This window comes from Cupressus sempervirens, chromosome 2 (assembly GCF_028749045.1).
Source record: "Cupressus sempervirens isolate cs-2001-9-10 chromosome 2, ASM2874904v1, whole genome shotgun sequence".
Classification (NCBI taxonomy): domain Eukaryota; kingdom Viridiplantae; phylum Streptophyta; class Pinopsida; order Cupressales; family Cupressaceae; genus Cupressus; species Cupressus sempervirens.
Window position 1 is genome coordinate 568,891,851 of NC_143119.1, and position 5,599 is coordinate 568,897,449.

The 5,599-nt window shown below is 47.8% G+C and overlaps 1 non-coding gene and 2 pseudogenes across 1 annotated transcript; all 3 read right to left on the minus strand.

The window, feature by feature from the left end:
• Nucleotides 1–610: 610 nt before the first annotated feature.
• Nucleotides 611–2,413, minus strand: LOC149574678 (25S ribosomal RNA; annotated as a pseudogene).
• Nucleotides 2,414–2,660: 247 nt separating this feature from the next.
• LOC149574679 (5.8S ribosomal RNA) lies at nt 2,661–2,814 on the minus strand. Its single transcript, XR_016361302.1, has one exon. It is a non-coding gene; the product is annotated as a 5.8S ribosomal RNA (ribosomal RNA).
• Nucleotides 2,815–3,475: 661 nt separating this feature from the next.
• Nucleotides 3,476–4,572, minus strand: LOC149574680 (18S ribosomal RNA; annotated as a pseudogene).
• Between the last annotated feature and the right edge of the window lie 1,027 nt (nt 4,573–5,599).

Here is a 5,599-nt window from a genome sequence, read left to right on the forward strand (position 1 = left end):
CCTCATGGAAATTTTACGAAACCCCACTCGCTCAAAATTTGGCAATCAGGAGATTTTTCTGCCCTGGCAGAAATTTCTACAAAACCCCTCCCTCCCACCCGAAATTTGGCACTCGGGAGATTTTTCTGCCCTAGTAGAAATTGCAAACCCCACCCGCTAGGAATTTGGCAGCTGGGAGATTTTTACGTCCTCACAAAAATGGCAAACCCCACCCGCCAAGAATTTGGCATTTGGGAGATTTTTTCGCCCTCGCAGAAATTGCAAACTCCACCCACCCAAAATGTGGCTCTTGGGAGATTTTTCTACCCTAGCAGGAATTGCAAACCCCACCCACCGGGAATTTGGCACTTGGGAGATTTCTTCACCCTCGCAAAAATTTTTACAAAACCCCACCCGTCGAGAATTTGGCACTTGGGAGATTTCTTCGCCCTCACAAAAATTTTCACAAAAACCCACCTGCTCAAAATTTGGCTAGTGGGAGCAGCTCAGGTAGGCCGCCAATAGCCCACGAGTTCGAGGCGCAGACCCCTAGGCCCAACCCTCAGAGCCAATTCTTTTCCTAAAGTTACAGATCCATTTTGCCGACTTCCCTTACCTACATTGTTCTATTGACCAAAGGTTGTTCACCTCTAAGACCTAATGTGGTTATGAGTACAACTGGGCATGAATGGTACTCAGTCCTCTAGATTTTCAACGGCCGGCAAAGGCACACTGGACACTGCGGGACGTGCGGTGCTCTTCCAGCCGCTGGACCCTATCTCCAATTGAGTCAATTTTAGGGTGGGTAGGCTGTTAAAAAGAAAAGATAACTCTTCTCGGGGCCCCCACCGACGTCTCCAAATTTCCTAACATTGTCATTCGCAACCATGTCCCTGTTCAGGAATATTAACTTGATTCCCTTTCAATGATCGTGTAATGTGTGCCCTTGAAATAGGGTTTCCCCATCTCTTAGGATCGACTAACCCATGTCCAAGTGTTGTTGACATGGACCCTTTCCCCACTTCAGTCTTCAAAGTTCTCATTTGAATATTTGCTACTACCACCAAGATCTGCACTGGGGGCTGGTCCACCCAGGCTCACGCCCAAGGTTTCGCAACAACCCCTATGTCCTCCTACTCATCGAAGCCTGGCACTTGCCTTGACGATCGAGTATAGGTTGCGTGCTTCAGCGCCATCCATTTTTTGGGCTAGTTGATTTGGCAGGTGAGTTGTTACACACTCCTTAACGGATTTTGACTTCCATGACCACCGTCCCACTGTCTTAATCAACCAACACCTTTTGTGGGATCTGGGTTAGTATGCAATTTGGCACTGTAACTCAACTTTTGGTTCATCCCACATCGCCAGTTTTGCTTACCAAAAATGGCCCACTTGGAGCTCGCGATTTTGTGGCGCGGCTCAACGAAGCATCCGCACTGACTTACCTATTTAAAGTTTGAGAATAGGTTGAGGGCATTACACCCTTGATGCCTCTAATCATTTGCTTTACTTGATAAAACTCGCACGTGAGCTCCAGCTATCCTGAGGGAAACTTTGGAGGAAACCAGCTACTAGATGGTTTGATTAGTCTTTCACCCCTATACCCAAGTTAGACGAATGATTTGCACATCAGTATTGCTGTGGGCCTCCACCAGAGTTTCCTCTGGCTTTGCCCTACTCAGGCATAGTTCACCATCTTTTGGGTCCCAACAAGTGTGCTTGCACTTGAACCCTTCACAAAAGATTAGGGTCGATCAGTAGTGCACCCCCTGAGAGGGGATCTCGCCAGTCAGCTTCCTTGTGCCTCGTGGGTTTTCCCAACCTGCCAACTTGCACACATGTTAGACTCTTTGGTCCATGTTTCAAGATGGGTCAGATGGAAAGCCCGCTGGCTAGTGCCATGAGCGCACAGGTTCTCGAGAGCCTTCCGTAAAGGCATGCAGTTTGCTCCTCGACCGTCGTAATGGAAGTATTTGTGTGACCAGAAGGTCGCGCTTGTCCCACCGTAATAGCCTGCACTGGCATGTCCCCTGAACTGAGTGGCAGACTAGCACACATCATTCTACATCCAATCAGGGCACATCACCAGCCTCCATATGCTTCCCTCTCGATAATTTCAAGCACTCTTTAACCCGTATTTAGCCTTGGACAAAATTTACCACCCGATTAGGGCTGCATTCCCAAACAACTCAACTCGCCGATAGTGCCTCGTGGTGTGACAGGGTTTGGGCCAGATGGGGCTCTCACCCTCTTTGGTGCCCCCTTCCAGGGGACTTGGGCCTGGTCTGTCACTAAGGATGCTTCTACAAACTACACTTTGACAGGCGCAGTCATCGATTTTCATGCTGGGCTCTTACCAGTTGGCTTGCCATTACTAGTGGAATCCTAGTAAGTTTCTTTTCCTCTGCTTATTGATATTATTAAACTCAGTGGGTATTTACGCCTCACTTGGGGATGTGGTAGAGATGCAGCAATTCTCGCATTGTGGTGGGCCACTGAGCCCAGAATAAAGTTCCTCGTGAGGAATCATTCGATCAGCGCAAACCAACACCAGCATTTGCGAGCCACTGCTCGTCATGATAGATCGACAGACCTTGTGCTCATTTCAGCCAACTGCATGCCACTTGTAGGAATGGATAGCCATCTTCGCTCCTCGCTGGGGAGGGCAAAATTTTGTAGTGTGATGCCCAAGTAGACATGCCCTTGGCTGAGGCCTTGAGCGCAACTTGCATTCAAAGACTTGATGATTCACAAGATTCTGCAATTCACACTAAGTATCACATTTTGCTACATTATTCATCATGGTGAGAGCCAAGATATCTGTTGCTGAGAGTCATGATTTTGTTATGTTTTTGTCTTTTAGCGACCCAAGTGTGCAAGGCACTAGCTCGCGCTACATTCTTTGGATTTCTAAGGTGCGCGATGCACCTGTGTGTTGGGTGTTGACACATCTCGAACCCCGAGCACCCAATGGGTGCAACGAGGAATGTTGTGGTGTGTCCCCGCCCCATCACCTCGCAAAGGTGGGAGTTGACACATGGGAGTGCACCCATCCTAAAAACACAACGCTCCAAGCGACGAGTCAACACACCTGGGCAAGGCAACGGGGGGTTGCGATAGTCCTAACTTGCCACCGTCAAAATGACAGATCCCTTGCAGAGTTCCACACAGGCAAATGGACCATGAAATCTCAACAGGGGATGAGGCTTGAACCCCCTCTGAACTGCAATCGAGCAGAGACCTCTCTCTCTGACGCGGACATCATTTGAAGGCTCTGATCCTAATCCAAATTGCATCCGAGTCTCTTCTTTTCCCTACGAGGAATCCATGCTTTTGATCACAGCATTCGATGTGAACCTCGACCTCGATGGCGCTGGACCCATAGCTTGGTCATCCAGCACATTACTGCAGGGCCAAGCATTTTCACATCACTGAGATTTTTGGGGCAGGGAGGAGGCCAGCTCCATCCCCTACACGATTTAGGGTCTCAAACTGACAATGATCCTACCGAAGGTTCACCTACAGTAAGCTTGTTACGACTTCTCCTTCCTCTAAATGATAAGGTTCAATAAACTTCTTGTGACATCACCGATAAGAACTGCTGTCATCATCATGATCCGAACACTTCACTGGATCATTCAATCGGTAGGAGCGACAGGCAGTGTGTACAAAGGGCAGGGACGTAGTCAACGCGAGCTCATGACTCGTGCTTAGTAGGAATTCCTCGTTGAAGATCAATAATTGCAATGGTCTATCCCCATCACGATGCAATTTGGCAAGATTTCCCAAACCTTTCAGGCCAGGGAGAGAAACTCATTGGTTGCATCAGTGTAGCGCGCGTGTAGCCCAAAACATCTAAGGGCATCATAGACCTATTATTGCCTCAAACTTCCATGGTCTAGGAGGCCATAGTCCCTCTAAGAAGCTGGCCACAAAGGGGAACCTCCACGTAGCTTGTTAGCAGGCTGAGGTCTCATTCATTAACTAAATTAACCAGACAAATCGCTCCACCAACTAAGAACGGCCATGCACCACCACCCATAGAATCAAGAAAGAGCTCTCAATCTGTCAATCCTTACTATGTTTGGACCTGGTAAGTTTCCCAGTATTGTTATTTATTATCACTACCTCCCCATGTCAGGATTGGGTAATTTGCGTGCCTGCTGCCTTCCTTGGATGTGGTAGCCATTTCCCAGGCTCCCTCTTCGAAATCGAAGCCTAATTATCTGTCAACCATCACCACCATGGTAGGCCTCTATCCTACCATCAAAATTTGATAGGGCAGAAATTTGAATGAAGCGTCGCCAGCACAAAGGCCGTGCAATCTGTCAAGTTATCATGAATCAACAGAATAGCGGGCGAGCCTGGGCTGACCTTTTATCTAATAAATGCATCCCTTCTAAGATTTGGGATTTGGTGCATGTATTAGCTCTCGAATTACTATAGTTATTCGAGTAGAAAAGTACCATCTAATAAACTATAACTAATTTAATGAGCCATCTGCAGTTTCACAATCTGAAATAGTTCATACTTAGACATGCATGGCTTAATCTTTGAGACAAGCATATGACTACTGGCAGGATCGACCAGGTAGCTTCTAACAACAAGGGGACCCCCAAGACCTGCTATAGCCAAGGGATGCCCACCACGATGGGAAACAGAAATTTTCATTCACTCCATCATGCATCCAAACATAATCCACCGCACAAGCAACAAGAATGACGTTCACACCACATGCAGGACTCGTAATGCTCAAATATTTTACACAAGAGGAAAGTGTCCCATCGTCAACTAGAGAGGGTCGAACAGGGAGCCTCGGTTCACAAGAACCTGGGAGGAACGTCCCGCACGGAACCCTTTACCCTCAAACTCGCTATCGCCACTACTCAAAAAGAAGCCTCGAGTCTATACGAGATGCACCGTGCACATAGCCACCTCAATTGTATGGCCACTCAGAGACATCCATTTCCCAAGCATAAGCCTCCTACATGCCTATTGAGGTGCACCCACACAGACAAAAATCCTTCTTGATTGCAACAAACATTTTCCCATGATGAAGAGCTGGTTGCTGCAGTACCAACGGAGACCAGCGTGCTGAAGGGTGTAGGGCCGTGTGAGTTGCAAACATGGTTGGTTATGCAATTCACGGGGGCATCACTGTGCATGCAACCACCTCAATTATAAGGCTGCTCAAGGGCATCATGTGTAACACCCCCTCTACACATTTATAGGTGATGAGAGCCCGCCCGTATACACAGACATGTCTAACCTCTGGAAAACATCTCCTTTCCCAGCATAGCCACGCTAACCGTTCCCTGTGACACATGATCTGCCAACGCAAGTATAGAAAAGTTCCTACGAGTGAACACTCACACTATCTTTGTCGAACAAGCTTCAATCTCATTCACATGCACATATCAAAGAACTGCACCGCGAGGGAACCACCTGTGAGCACCCACATCTCGGCAAAGAGCATTCGTGCAATTTCTTCCCCTAGAGAGACACGTTGGGCCTCCACTTGTTAGAGCATTGCAAAGAAAAGCGCTTGAGTTCGTAGGAGCTTGAGAAGAACATCTTGTACAAAACCCGTTCCCCCAAAATGCTCAAATCACAAATGCTC